The sequence below is a fragment of the Lepeophtheirus salmonis genome, chromosome 8 (assembly GCF_016086655.4).
Source record: "Lepeophtheirus salmonis chromosome 8, UVic_Lsal_1.4, whole genome shotgun sequence".
Classification (NCBI taxonomy): Eukaryota; Metazoa; Arthropoda; class Copepoda; order Siphonostomatoida; family Caligidae; genus Lepeophtheirus; species Lepeophtheirus salmonis.
Genome location: NC_052138.2, coordinates 11,339,608 through 11,355,452, shown reverse-complemented (window position 1 = coordinate 11,355,452; position 15,845 = coordinate 11,339,608). Strand labels below are relative to the sequence as shown.

The window sequence follows — 15,845 nt, the reverse complement described above, 5'->3', positions numbered from 1 at the left end:
ATGTTTTAATGTATTATAGCAGATTAACATATAATCTGTAATCGGATCTATATTATATATCCAGGGGCGACAGCAAGGTGTAGGTTGTAGCCCGGCCCCGAAAATTAAGGAAGTTTTGTTTATTACTAGAAATTTAAAAAAATTATATTTGTAATTTGTGCAAACAGATGTGAATTTTATAAATTTTTTTCTAAAAATTTTAAATTTCATTTTTGAAATTTTTTTCCAAAAAAATAATTTCCTGTAAATAGCTTTAGATTTTTGAAAAAAAAATTACTTTTCTCTGAATATCTATGGATTTTGGGGGAAAAAAATCCAAAAAATATAATTCTATGTGAATTGCTATGGATTTTTGAAATAATTTTCTACAAAATTTAATATTTGAAATTTAATTCTTGAACTTATTTCAAAAAATATTATTTTTTTTTTTTTTTTTCAGAAAAAATAATCCAAAAAAACAATGTGAGCCTGCGAACGCCCCTGAGATCGAAAGATTAGAATTACAGATCGTAGAAATTCACGTTAACAAGCCTCGTAAGAAGATTCTTGTAAATATATAAATAATTGATTAGAATAGACAATACGAGGAACATTGCAAAACTTGTTGCAACTGAACTCTTTGTACTGAGTTATTGAATATTTTAAATTTCTCCCCAATAAGTGATTTGTGAATTTTTTTAATCCAATGATAAAATCCACAATAACTCAAAAAAATGAAAATTAAAGTAAAAACCATGAAAAACTGTCAAACTATTTTACGAAAAATATTAGACAGTTCAAAAAATTATTTTAAGTCCTTTAAATCCATTTTCTCCAATATTTCACAGAAAAGTGAACAAAAAGGATGGATTTTTTACCCCAATAATTTGTATTATAAAATACAATTACTGTAATGTAAATTTTTGTATCTCTTAGCTTTTTGATGCTCGAGAAAAAGTGCACGTTGCAACTACTCCGTTCTCTCCTAAATAGTACAACATGTAGGTAGGTAGATTTTTACTTAAATGTATGTACATCTCAATACAATTAAAACCTGACTCAATCCACGTATGAGAATACATAATAAAGTTCATAAATTTACGAAAATTTCAATAAAAATTTGTTAATGCATTTATGTATTTTTTTTTTTTTTTTTTTACTTTTTTCTTCTTCCTTTCTTTTTTTTTTTTAAAGGAGGGAAAATCCCGTTTTAATTGTAGTAGGAGAATGAATGCAATTTCAACATGGTGGTCCGGCCTTGTGTTTCATATCATGCAAAAAGGGTTGAAACAGTGCGCTTATTTTTTTTTTTTTGCGTGCGTAAAGAGGAATAGTGTTTTATTTATATAGTAAAGACGTGGATGGTCGAAAGGTTTGTTGGATTATTGATTCCTGTCTTATATAATAATTAATTATATAAGTGACTGTCAACACAAAAGCAAGCTAGAACATTTTTCTCAAAAATGGATCCTGCATTACGTTGGTGTCTATTTTTTGACGAATTATTCTAGTTAACCCCTTGTAAATACTGCAAATTGCACTTTAAGAAGCAAAAATTAGTCGATACAATGAAACAATTAGCCAACTTAAGTTTTATAAATCAAATGAAAGGGGCTCTAAACTACAGTTAACATTCTTTTTAGATAGTATCTCAACTCATTCAAAAAAATTTGAATATAAGGCCTTTAACTATATTGGTCGAAATATTTCTATGAAATATTGGGCTCTGTGAAGGTGGTGCATGCTGATTTCTGTTCAAGACTGATTTTGTGTTGACTATTTAAATATCATCATAACGTGTAGTACTCGTGAGTTCGCAAAAAATATAAATACAACTGTTAAAGGCGGATTTGTAGAGTAAATAATATATTTTAAGAGGATGTTCAAATTTTTTAACAAAATTCTAATAACATTAATTATTCCTTCTTCATCTTATTGCATAATTTTGTTAGTAAATTGGTTCCTCAAGGCGAAGGCCAATAAATTATAAGTATATTTAATTGCTTCTTTTAACAAGGATAATGAATGGAGTATCCTACTACAAAGTACAATAACTATTTTTATAAATATCCCTTAATTAATAAAGGAATTTACCGTTGAAAAATCTGATAAGATTGAGGATAGTCTCAATTAAAGTATTGAAAAGTATTTAATAGAATAATAATAATAGATAATTTTAGTAGTAGTTCAATATGGACAGTAAAGGATGAATTTAAAAAAATAGTATTATCAACGTAAAATACAGGGTGAATATTCAACATTTTTTTTTAACTTCATATACCGAGTCATACCTACAACCCAATATTTCAAAGACATATTCAAACTTTAATTGGATTTATGAGACCTAATTTAACTTCAATTATATGGCCCTTTTCAATCATAAAATCTATGAATACATAATTCTTTCATTGTGACGATGATTTTGTTTTTTGCTTTTGTTATTTTACGTACAATTTGTCGAAATGATTAATCAAAATAATTTGTTGAAAGAAATTGACGATAGTATTTCATTTCAAAATACAAAATATTATGTAATTCAGATTTAATTTAAAGAGTGTGGACCCAAAACTTGTAGTAGAATTAATCAATTACGAAAAACGTGATTTTTATGGAATGGAAACTCAAAACTAATTTGTGGTATGTTTAACTAAAATATTTAGCTATATTTTGTATTCAATATGTCATCCTTCACAAGGAATAACAGTCTTGACACCCTCGCTAACAGATTGGCTAGCATTGACGATAAAATATGTGTCTAGGGCCTAATACGCTCTCATGATAGTGGCTCGGAGTTAATGCAAATTTGAATGAGAGGTGCGGCAGATATTCTTCTCAAAGAAATCTCAAACTGCAAAGTTCAGGGGGTTGAGATCAGGGCCACATGGAGGCAGGTAAGAAGTACGCCATATTGTTCCTCTGGAAGTATGGGTTCTTCTTGGCTGTATGGGGCTGTAATGGAATTTTTAATGTTGTAGCCAGTCCGGACAGAGGTGGCATACGCTTTTTTTTTTTTTTTTTGCTGCATCGACACTTAGAGACATTGGTTGAAAACAAAACTTACTTTCTTTGTTTCAGCTATGATTTAGTTGTGTAATAAAACCTTGTAACAAAATACAATTGGGAATAAAATTGTACTCAAATACGACTGTAAGTTTTGGTTCCCCACTCGGCAGAGAAAAAGTCATTCCAGCTGAATTTTCCGATGACGGACCAGATATATGATTTTGTAGATAGTTTGCAACTTTTAATCATATTAGTGAACTTGCGCAACATAAAAAAAGTCCCACAAATTTTATAAGGGCGTAAAAAAAGGGGAAACTTCATTTAAAAAAACAAATATATGTGCATTGTAAAGATATTGACGAGTATGGAAAGTACATCCTATTTCTAGATTTCTAACACATGAAGACAATGACAATAAATTATGCTATTTAAAAAAATAATCATAGAACACTTTTATTCACAAAAAATTGACGAGTATTAGGATTTATGTCCCATGTATGTAAGTACATATAGGTATTTAAATTCCATGTTTGTTTTATGTATTTTTTCAACAAAGGATTTCAAAATCTATTAAAGGATTTCATAAATCCTATACATAAATACACAGTTAAACCTTGACCTATGTCTTTATATATATTATTAAATAATATCTTAATAATATAATTATTGTTGGATAATACATTTATATATATTTTGTAGATGTTAAATTTTGTAAGGTCCAGAGATATTTTTTTTTTTTGATACATTACGTCATTTAACGAACAAGGTGATTGATAAACGTTAACTCTTGTATGTATTAATATCTATAATTATTATTAAATATACACATATACTAATGATAAATGAATTCATTTCTAGGCCATCAATTCATGCCCACAAAGACCTTAGTCATTTTTTTGATATATTTTTTTCTCCTTTTATTCGCCTTGAAGCAATCTGTTTCAAACAACATTTCGTTTCTTGTTTATCATATTTGCTTATTTATATAATACCAAAAATAATTTGAAAAATGTAGTCATACATATTTGGTCTATTGAAAACTTGATTTGGCATTGCAATTAAATTGCAGTTCTGATAGATTTATATTCGTAACGTATTGCAATTATTTAATTTTAAAAAAAAACCCTGAGTTCACAATGTATCTTTCAATGATTTTTTTAGAGTATGCAATTGGAAGATATGGGTAATAGGACTGGTGACTTGCAACTCAACGTAGACTCGGTATACCAAACTCAAGAAACCCCTTAGCATGAACGACTCTTTATTATAATCATGGACTTGAAATAAACTCAAAAGAAATCTGAGCACTCAAATTGGACTTGATAAAAATCCTCTAGGAAATACATAATTAAAAGACTTGGAGCTGTGTGCTAACACTTGAGGCTCGTCTTGGAATTGCAGACTTTTCCCCGCCTCTGGTAACTGGTTATTCTCATTTGAAATACTGTAGAACCTCTTTACTCACCGCTAACTCGTTCCAGAAGGAGCGTCGAGAATCGCTGTAGTCGAGTTCCGAATCAATTTTCCTCATTTGATGAAATTACTGAAAACGGATTAATCCGTTCTCAATCTGTCGCACCAGTGACGCCGGAATGTACTTGCAGGGGGGGGCAAATTATATCATGGTTGTGTTATAGTCACGCACTCTTACAGATTTATCAAAGAAATATATCACTTAAGGTGGGTTACCAGTTGTCACATTTATCATGTGTTTACAAGCATTTTATTTCAAAGAACTTTGCATATTAAAGTCTTCAAACTTCGCCAATTATCCCTTTCAAAATGAAGGGGTCTGTGAGTAAGAATGTTTGCTGTTTGGGGGAAAGAAAATACCATGTTTCTAATTTTTGTGCTCCCAAATTTTAATTTATCATGATACATTTACTCTTACAAACAAGACACATTTTAAATCACAAAATATCTTGATTTTGAAAGGAAGAGTTGTTGAGGTTGGAAGATTATAATAGGCCTAGCTAATATAGATAAATTGTCTATTTACTTATATTTGTACACACATGATAGATGTGGTAACCCCCTTCATTCTTAAAAAGTAAGGGTCAATGGCCACAAAGGTTCTTACGCCACAGCGTCAGACAAATGCCTATTCAATTTTATTGTCCTACTCACTGTTTTCCTCTTTGGTTCGTTTGTAAAAGCTTGATTTCAAACTGTATCATTTGACTTCATAAAAAATAAACACTTAATATCTCAAACAGGTTTTTACACTTAAAATCAGTGCTCATCAATTACAATTTTATAATTTCTTATTTAACTAGGGAATAGGATTTTTAATTATAGAAGTACTCGTCTCATTAACATTTTCTATAAATTAAATTTTGCTCGATTTTGAATTTTTATCATTGATCGACAAATATAGGAAATCTCAAGGATCACAAAGTTTTTTGAAGCTGAGGAGGTCACGTCAAATGAATCAAAATACAAGATCCCTTATAAGAAAATCATAAATTTTTTATTGGTTTTGATCATTGAATGATCCAGCTATAAATAATATAATTTGCCAAAAATAAATTCCCAATTTATTTGCGGAGCCCTGTAGTATTTGTACCCGCACCCACTAAGTTTCAAAATCGATACCCAGTCCCTTACATGCAACTTATTTTAAAAAATAGATATGTGTACTTTTTGTGTGCCCAATATATGTATATCTAATATAATTTTTAAGAGATTGCGTGTATATTGATTAATTTATTCCTTTGGATAAATGTACTCAAATTTTATTAGGTAAGATTCACAAGTAATTTTTTAAATGCTATCTACAAAATAACTGATGGAAGATCTATGGCTCGAGTGTGTACGAATATATTGTATGTAAGCCAACAATGCAGAGAGAATTAGACAATCCACTTGTTTGCATTTGTCCCATCCGTCAAACAAAAGTTTATTTATAATTTTGCATTTAAAAAAGAACCAATCTTATGAATAACCTGTTTTAATTTATGTAGACACTAAACTCTATTTACAACTTAAAGGTGTAATTTTTTTACTTACAACCATAAGCAAATACAACTCATCTTTGTAATTTAGTCTTGGATTCTAGTCAAAATTATACAATTCGGTCAAATTTCCCAATATTATGTCATGAGTTATCTCTTTTTTTTAATACATCAACTCATGTTTTAATAAGAAAAGTTTGGCATTACAGTTTTTACGTTCCTTTTAAGTGAATGGACTAAAAAAATAGACTGATCATTATTACTCAAATGTTTTCAACTTTGATTATAATTCAAATTGAGGTGGAGTCGTATTTTCAAAAGAAAATATTTTGTATGAATTAATCATTTTTTTGGGGGTTTGAGTAATACTTAAATTCAAAACTAGTTCGAACTAGTTTTTGGCGTAAAAAATTATGCGTATGCTTAACAGTAATACCCACTTATAAATGTAATGGGTTTCAAAAATACATAAGAAGTTTATAATGATAGGGTAGACCAGGGAGATTTACAACACTTTTTGCTGGTGTGATTCAGATGCGCTGGAATTTGACACGACATCATAGGAAAGGTTATAGAAATAATTCATTTTTGCACAAATTGTATTTTAATGCAGTCATCTCAATTGCTGTTACTGTCCTCGTAGCTACAGATGATTGTATCAGTTTCAAAAATCAAATTTAAAAAGAAAGAAAATTAAAATGAATAATATCTTGAAAGAATAAATAATTAAACTTTTCAATATGTTGAATTATTAACTTTGTAGGAAAATAACAAACTAAGATATACTATGATTTATATTTTGGATCACTGATCTGTATTACCGGATGCGGCGAAAAATTCTTTACACTTTAAATCTATAACTTTATCAAGATGTATTTCACAAAACAGTTGTAATAGTGTATGTCAATAAAAAAAATATGATGTCTTGGCTACACTAATCATCGATGGCGCCACCCTTGGCAGCAATGATGGCTTCCACGTGGTGCAGGCATTGGACTCAACATACACCCGAAAAGTCCAATGGGTTGGTATCTGGTGAGTAGGGGGTCACATTATCTTTGGCCAGAAAGGCAAGTTGTCATCCAACCACTTCTGGGCCTTTTTGGACGTGTGTGCAGGCGCACCATCCTGGTGGAATACCACGTTCATGTTGGGGATCCCCAACTGTTTAGCAATCTACGTTGGTTTCTCCAGAAGTGCGCGGACTGAAACTCTTTGTTCAAGTTCAGATGGCATTTTCTCGGCTTCTAAGACTCACACAAAGGAAGATCTAGTTTTTTTTTTAGTATTTGACCGTAACAATTTTTAACCCATTCGCAAAAATCTTGATCTATGTAGCAAAAACAAAGTGAAGTGATTTTTTCACTGTATCGGTATAGATCAGATAAAATGAACTCCCAAAACCCTCTATAGGCCTAGTCCCTGACTAACAAACATGCTTGATGTTAAGTGTAAAAATTATAAACAAGGAGAAGAAAATAGCAACAACTCGGCCTTTCTACTGAGCATCAAAATATCTTTAATTTCTCCTCCAAAAGTATAGGTGTTTTGTGAACTGCTATAACGTCGTCGCAAGTCACATCATGAATAATATACCAAAACAGGCCAATTTTTAGCTAAAACATTATTTAGAATTAGAATGGGAACTTGGAACACAAAATTTCCACCAAAAATCAAATTCAGAGATATATCTTAATTTGTTCCAAATCTATGGTCGATTATGCATTTTTTTACGTTTTGTGTTTAACTTTGACCTCTCAAAATGTAATCACCTCTTTCTGTGACGATACATAATCTTCGTAACAAGTTTGATCAAAATTCATATGTAACTTTTGCCATAATTCTGGTGAATAAGAAACGAACAGAGGTACAAACATAACATTTGTTCAACTTTTTTGTAGAGGTAATAACAACAGAAGAAATAAATTATCGAAAAGTTTCGTGTTAGAGTGTGTTTAATGCTATAATCGACCGCATGAATGTTTACCTTTGTAATGATCAAACAAATAAGGGTGAAAATAAACTCATACGCATAATATGAATATCAAAATGAAGAGAAAATATATTTATAGCTTCAAGATTTCATAAGATGGTTTAACACTGAAGCAGGCCACACAATATGAGCGTCTCAATGTCACATTTAATAAGTTAAATCATATCTAAAACACCAGAGAAATAAATGGGAAAATATATACAGGGTGCAAACTAAATACTGTAAAAAATTAACGTCAAATTAAACTTATAAAACTCATCGAAATTTAGAAATATCATTCTACAAAGTTTCTTAATAAATTATTGATTAATTGTCACACGAAATTTGCTTAAAAATTAATTGGTCATTTTTCAAATACGAGAAAAGAAAGTAAATGTATGCAATAAAAATATCTGTTTGTTAAATTTTGGGACTAACATTGTTTATGTGAGGATACTTTTTTTTCTATTTTTTTTGAAAAAATCCAAAAATATTTTAAGTTTTGGACAAAAAATAGACAAATTTAATTTCAAAAAATTTTGTTTTTGGAAACAAATTTTAAAAAATCACAGCTGTTTATAAAAAAATTAATCTTTGTCAAAAAAATTTGCAAATTGAATTTCAAATACTAAAACTTTTGGAAAAAAGCAAAAATTCATAGCTGTTCAGTAAAAAAATTAAACTTTTTGGAAAAAAATTTCAATAACCCACAGTTGTTTAAAAAAATCAAATTTTTTAGAAAAAAAATTCACAAATTAAATTTAAAATATTGAATTTTTTTCCAAAAAATTCAAAAATCCACAAGTATTTACTCATTTCAAATATTAAATTTTATAGTAAAAAAAAAAGTATCACATTTTGGAGTGTGCTACATACCTTCTAGCCCTCCCCATTCAGACGCCCCTGTAATATGATGCAAAAGTATCATAAAACTCATTTCCTTGGTTTTTAGAGCAACAACTTTTAGCTTATCTAGTCTAAATTTGAATCTAATGGAATTTTGAAATCTGGTCCATTTTGGAAGAGACGTTCTGCAAGAAGCCCTGTCCTAATTTGGAGGTACTGAAAGCCTCCATAATTAGGGAATGGACCTAATTCCCAAGGAAATGGCCCGTGCCTACTGTGATGTCTTCCTTAATGTACTCAAGGCTGTAATTTCTGCAAAAAGTGACTAAAAGATTACTAAGATATTTAGTAGTATTCACGCAAAATTTTAGGTTACTAATTATATAAATAAAACAGTAATATGCGATTATTTATTTTACAGTAATTGAGGTCCACCCCGTATATAATTATAAAAAAGTTATAAATTTTAGATTTACATCGAGAGAGAGAGAAATTAATTTATACGAGTCACCGAACTTTGATACCACGTAGATCATACTATAAGTATTTATAAAAGAACTCCCCAAAAATCATAACTCAAATGGTTTTTTCTTTCTTATTTTTCTCCGACCCCTTACTGAGTTGTTATGAAGTCGTATAAAAAACTTTCTTTGTCTATCTATCTGTGTCTTACACACTACTTACTTACAAATAAGTAAGTATCCACTCTTTAGGTATTTTTTTGTCGTTGAAGCTGTTCAAGGCCACATGAAGCAGGCTTAGAATATTGCCTTAAAGCTATCATACACATACAGCATGAGTTAAAATGACACCTTCAAGACACTCTTAAATCATGAAATGTTACTTCATACAAGGAATAAAACGGAATCATTTTCATCCTTTTATGACTCCAACTAAAGCCAATTATTTAGAGTTTTTTTAGTTGTGAAATGAAAGAAGATATTGAATTAAAACAATGATATTGTAATGATTGTCTTAAATAACTAAAAGATTTCTTATTTAATGCATAGATTACTTAGCATCTGGATATACACTAGACACGCATCCTCATTAATAGAGTCTTGTGAATACATAATTCTTGCATTAAATGAAAATTGTAAAAGAGAAAAACTAATTTTTGTCAAAAAGTGATAAATCATGAATACGCAGACAGAGATTTATCTCATGGTTCATTGGAAAACCTCCTTTGTGATTTAATTAGTTAATCATGGAGTCGTGAAAGACGAAAGATTTGTCGGAAAATTTCATTTTTTGGTGTTGAAACTTGAAAGAGTATTCTAAAAGCTATTTATAAGTTATCTAAATTGGCGAACCAAAATAGAAGGCCCCAGTCGAGTAATAAATAATAATAAAATTATTTAATTACAACATGATCGAGAGAAATTATTTTCTTCAACTCAGTGTTCGTAGGTTCACAACCCAGTCGTTTTACGGGAAGGAAATATACTTTATGTATATAGATTTGACCAAGAGATTCTTAGTTTATATGGAGTAAATGTAATACTATAATGTTGATTTATACTTAAACAGTGAAACTCCATCTTACCAAGTAAAGGAACATTAAAAAAAAGTTATTAAATTATTTAAATCATTCATTCCATGATTGTATTAATTGAATTACCTCTTTCATATTATAACTATTCTACTAACAGAAAAGTAGCCATAGTTGGTCAAAGAAAAGGAAGGGCATGCGAGTGTATGCCTTCCACGCAAAGAATATTCCGGGCTTTATGTAAAATAAGCCTTCAAATAATGAAAAATTAAATAGAGTTTTGTACATGGAAAGTTAATATATCTATTAATAAACTATTTAAAGGAGAAGAAGAATGATTTGTAATAAAAGTTATTTAAAAATTCAAATTGCAAGGTCATGAATTGTAAGTCAAAATATTTATTTTGTATTCGTTTCTTTATTTGTGGTGCGCCAACTATTGCCAAATCTATAATTTTTTAACATAGTGCCAGCCTTCAAAAGAAACATATCAATTTTTTATGATAATCGCAATATTTGTTTACAAGTTACAGGGCTTGAATTGACGCTACTTCCGATGTTTGTAATAAAATGAATTCAAACCAATTTTGTGTTTTGATGTATCTCTGGTTCTTGATGGTAAAAAATACCGTAAAGGCAAAAGTTTGGCTTGATAAGTATTTTCCGAATTCTGTTCCATCGGAAGAGACTGTGGATTATTGGACAGTGTTCTACAGAGTTTAAATGTGACCGTACGGACACCGATGATGCTAAACGCTCTGGTTGCTCAAATTCTGCTGAAAACTTATTCCACAATGACATATGAAAAAAGATCCACAAAATGGCAGTGGGTCTACTGTTTTGCTTGAAAAATGTATTCTCAAAGTGGGTGCCGCATTTGCTCAAAGTCAACCAAAAACTCCAACGTCTTGAGGGCTCAGAGCTTTGTTTGGAGCTGTTTCGCCGCAATAAAACGGAGTTTTTGCGTCGGTATGTCACAATGGACGAAACTTTTTATTGAAAAAAAAAAAATTGTATCATGCTTGAAGGAGAATATGTTGATGAATAAAGTTAAATTTTGCTAAAATATTGAGTTTTACTTAGTTTGCCTCTGGAATTTTTAATATTTTGTTATATTGACCTCAATTGCCCTCTCAAAAATGATTTTATTTTTAGACCTTCACGAAAAGGCCTCTATATAATTAGAAAAGGCTTGAATGTCTTCACTTATAAAATATAATATTTAGCCAACGAAATTATCTACAACTCTTAAGGAAATTTTTTTTCTCTAAAACTAATTCAACAAAAATTTATAAAATTCTCATGACTTAATTGTGATTATCAATTTTGGCTACTTTAAGTGCAATTTTTGGCACACCCAAAGGTTTACAAAGAATGTTTTGTTTATATAAATTGACAAGAATTTTTCATAGAATTCGAATGGAATTCACAATCAATTTTACGAAAAGTCCTTATAGCTTGTTTTTGTGTTGACGGGCCACATTTGTCTCCCTTTTTGAAGATGTTACAAAAAAATACCACCACAGACTAAAGGATATCGTTTCAGTCTTAAATGATACATCAGTTATCAAGAGACAAAAAGTAAAATGCAAAATAACAAAAAATATTTCAATTTCCGTGTAGAATGACGAAAAAATGTATCTTCTCACTATTTAGCTTTAGGATATTACACAAAGATCTATTGTAGAAAACAATCTTTGCATTTACAAAATGCTTTTGGCTCATTTTCGAATAAAAAAAAAAAAAAAATCCCCCATTAAAAAGACGAAAAAACAGTAAACCCCGGATCTTACGACTAATCCCCTTCTCCTCACATTCAACTCAATTTTAAATGTGGCCTGTTTGTACAAAACCAAGCTGGAAAGACGTATTTTATTGGAAAACGCGCTCAGGAGAAATATTTTAATGACCTCAATGAATATAGGTTCAAATCTCGGTCAATTCCATAGAAGGAAATATACATGGACTTGAAAAACAGGTCCCAGACCAGATGGAGTAATTGTGATAATATAATGTTTACCTATACGTAAACAGTGCAACTTCATCTAGACAATTAAAGGAAGATTTTATAAAAATGATTTTATTCAAAATTGGGTGTGAATTACATTTGTATTCTTCGACAAATTATCGTCAATTTCTATCAACAAACTATTCTTATTATCCCGTTGTGTGTGCTGCAAATGTCACTTAAAGTAGCACAAAAATATAAAATTATGATGAATTGGCATATTTTATTTGAAAGAACATATCGGGGTCAATATAAGTATCCTAATTCAAATAAAGATTTTAAACTATCAATAAAATTATTGGGTATCTTAAATCATACCAATAGTTTGGAAAGAAAGCCTACAATTTACTCAAAACTGTCCATGAAAAATTGGCCTATACCGGATGGTCCATTGAAGTCTAAACACTTACTAATTCAATAATTAACTGAGGTTGAGTGATTGAAATTAATTCATATTTCGATATATTGAAGCATAAACAATTAGTTGCAAAACCAAAAATAAAAGAACCTTAGCTTTTTAACACACGTACAAGTCGAGAAAATGACACTTGAACATGATCCACGAATTTTTATTCGCGCACTCCATGTAGTTGGACGGCTCCAGGACAACTGTTCCGCTATCAGCAATACCAATCGTTAGAGAGGAAGAAGGGCTCTGTCAGAAAGGCCAAACTGAACCCGGAGAAGTTAAAGAAAACAGCTCAGGACAATTTCCTCAGTTCCACGTGGGCCCATGCAAGAGATCTTGGCGTTTTACACCAGACTGTACAGAGACTTATCAAAAAAGTGGGTGAAATGTTCCATGTGAGCGTGTAAAGTCCACTTTTGACACCAGCAATGTAAGAAACCCCCGTCTCCTCAGTTCCGAGACTCTTTTGAATGAGCCTTTTGAATACTTTTGGCTCCCCTACACCCAACCCCTTGGCTACAACTTTTCCTTGTATGTCGAAGGAAAGATCTGCAGTGTCCGTCATCTAAACACTGAGGCATTCAAAGCCACTGTCAGTCAGCACTCGGGCGCCATGACGGAGAACTACATCAGCAGTGGGTGCCAGGATTTCTGCCGCAGCCTGGGGAAGCCATCATTGCCGCTAAGGACGGCTATATTAACGATTAAGAGAGCTTATACTCACATCCCTTTACAATGTTAATTTTTTGGAATTTATATTGTTAATTAATGAATTATATCTTTTCGAATTTTAAAATTCAAAGAGTTCAGATTTGAATGGACCACTCGGTATCTACATAGGAGGAAAAAAAATAAATATATTTTCTCTTTTTCTTGATGTTTTTTCATGATTTTATTATACTGTTTATATATCTGTTGTGTACAAATTGCGATTTTATACTAATGTTAGCTTGTACTCTCAGATTGTCCAAGATGCACTTTCTTCACGTCTAAAAATACCTTGTTTGATTACCAAATATTAATTGATACTATCATTATATTCTTATCTATTAAAATAATTTGTTTAAATTGTATTATGAGGCATATTATTAAGTTTGGGCATTTGAACTTGATAATATCCCACATAATACTTATTAAATAAGTATGTAATTATTATCAAAATAGTCAGTGTTGACCATCACTGGAATGTTCAATTAGCCTCTCATCATAAGTTTATTGTTAATTTTTCATTCCAAATAATTCATCTCATCTTTTTTCTTATACAAGTTAAAACTTGTACACATCATCGTGAAAATGTATCATGAATGACAACGACTTAATAAATAAACTGTTCGTTCGTGAAGCTTGGACTGTATATATATATATATATATATAAAGAAAAAAAGGTAGGTACCAACTTTGGATATAAATTAAAAATAACTCAACGAATGTTTTTCCTTTCTTTTCAAATATTTTACTTTAAAAAATATTGAATTATTTTTATTAGGAACCATTATACTTATAGTTTAGATGGTTTATTAACTTACCCAAAATGAATTTGGTATTTTATACAAATAACAATAGTAAAAAAAGGCGAAAAATATTAATATATATTCGTGAGTGAAAATTTGGGGTAAGAGAGTTATTAGCACGAATATTAAATTAAAATTTGTTAATTTTATCTAATAAATATAGAAATTGTAGGTCCTAAAGATGGCGTCGATTCGGTTCATGATACAATCTGTGAGGGGAATGTAAAAGTTCTATTTTAACATCATACACATACAAATTTACACTATATTTTGTTGTTAGCTGTCGATTTTTCTATTTTCCCCCCTTATCAGAGTTCTGAACGTTGAATGGATGAATTAAAAATAGTTTGTTCTTGTTGAGCAGCGAAAAATTCCAAACAGAAATTGACTATTAGTCCCAATGTTTCGGAAGCAAAATGGACTAACTCCCAACTCATTTTTAGCCTTTATTTTTGATTTTTTTAATAGTTTGCAAAATTGAATAAACCCCTTACTTGATCAATTATAGAAAGATTTTACTGAACTCTAAAATTGCATCATCATTGATGTTGCTTTTATTTCACAAACTCATAGTTGATATTTTTATTATATAAAATGGAAGAAAATCCAATCAATCTTGATGAAACTTCATCAAATGGCTTTAAGAAGTAAAAAAAAAAATTACATCTGGATTGAATGCTACTTGATGTCAGTGTTGAAAAGTGATCTTTGAATATAATTTAATAAATAGGCACTCAAGACACAGCTAAATGGTAAAGTTGTTACAATTTACTTATGTCTAAGATTGATTAAGGGCGAAAAAAGTAGGATAATTAAAGAAAAATATTAGATCTTAGAAATTATTGTAGAATTGAACATAAAAAACGTAGTAATTCTTACTCATGTCCTTATTTATTTCCTTTTCTCCTTCCCCCCTCGTCACAGCTGCTTGTAGCTAATCTAATGAAACGTCATGAGGGTTAAGTTGCATTCCCCCAAAACATTCTTCAAATGGTCAGGGTTTCCATGTTGACTTTCAGTTTTTTAAACATGCCAAAAATATACGCTGATTTTCATTACAACAATTGAATTGATTTAGGAATGGACTAGCTACGTGCCAGTGTGCACATGAAAAACGTAGAGTAACACTGAATATTTATTTGAGAATTATATTCTGTATTGCTCAAGCAAAATTTGTTTTTTAGTCGACACCAAATTACTCCGGGCAATGCTGTGAACTACCGATAGTATTAATTAAAGGGCATATTCTTATTAGACTTTTACTACTCCGAGGATATTACAGCCTCAATGATTCCAATTTGTATTTTATTTTTCGTTTCTAACTTTTATTCTTCTGCTTTTATTTTTTTTATTCATCACAATTATAGTCTTGTGAAGCATGCATCGAACTCAACACTCTACTTTCTTCTGCACGTTCTAATTCTATAGAATCATTAAATTGTTTAAATTTGATGACCATTCATAACCCTTTACTCACTCTCTCAACCTTTGCTAAGATTACTGAGGGTTGTAATTTTGGCTCTTTACTAGTGCTCTGTTCAATAGATCTGCAGATTTAAAACCACTCAAAAATAGCTTGTAGTAATATCCTACACAATTTGTTTATGCCAATTTAAGGCATCTGGCAGAGCAACGGAAAGTAAAAATTACATATCCGTAAATCCTACTGAC

At 30.3% G+C, this 15,845-nt stretch overlaps 1 protein-coding gene across 1 annotated transcript in view; it reads right to left on the bottom strand.

Annotated features, from left to right (window-relative positions):
* LOC121122805 (8-oxo-dGDP phosphatase NUDT18) overlaps window positions 1-15,845 on the bottom strand; it is a 143,978-nt gene that overhangs the window by 28,187 nt on the left and 99,946 nt on the right. The window lies entirely within an intron of this gene.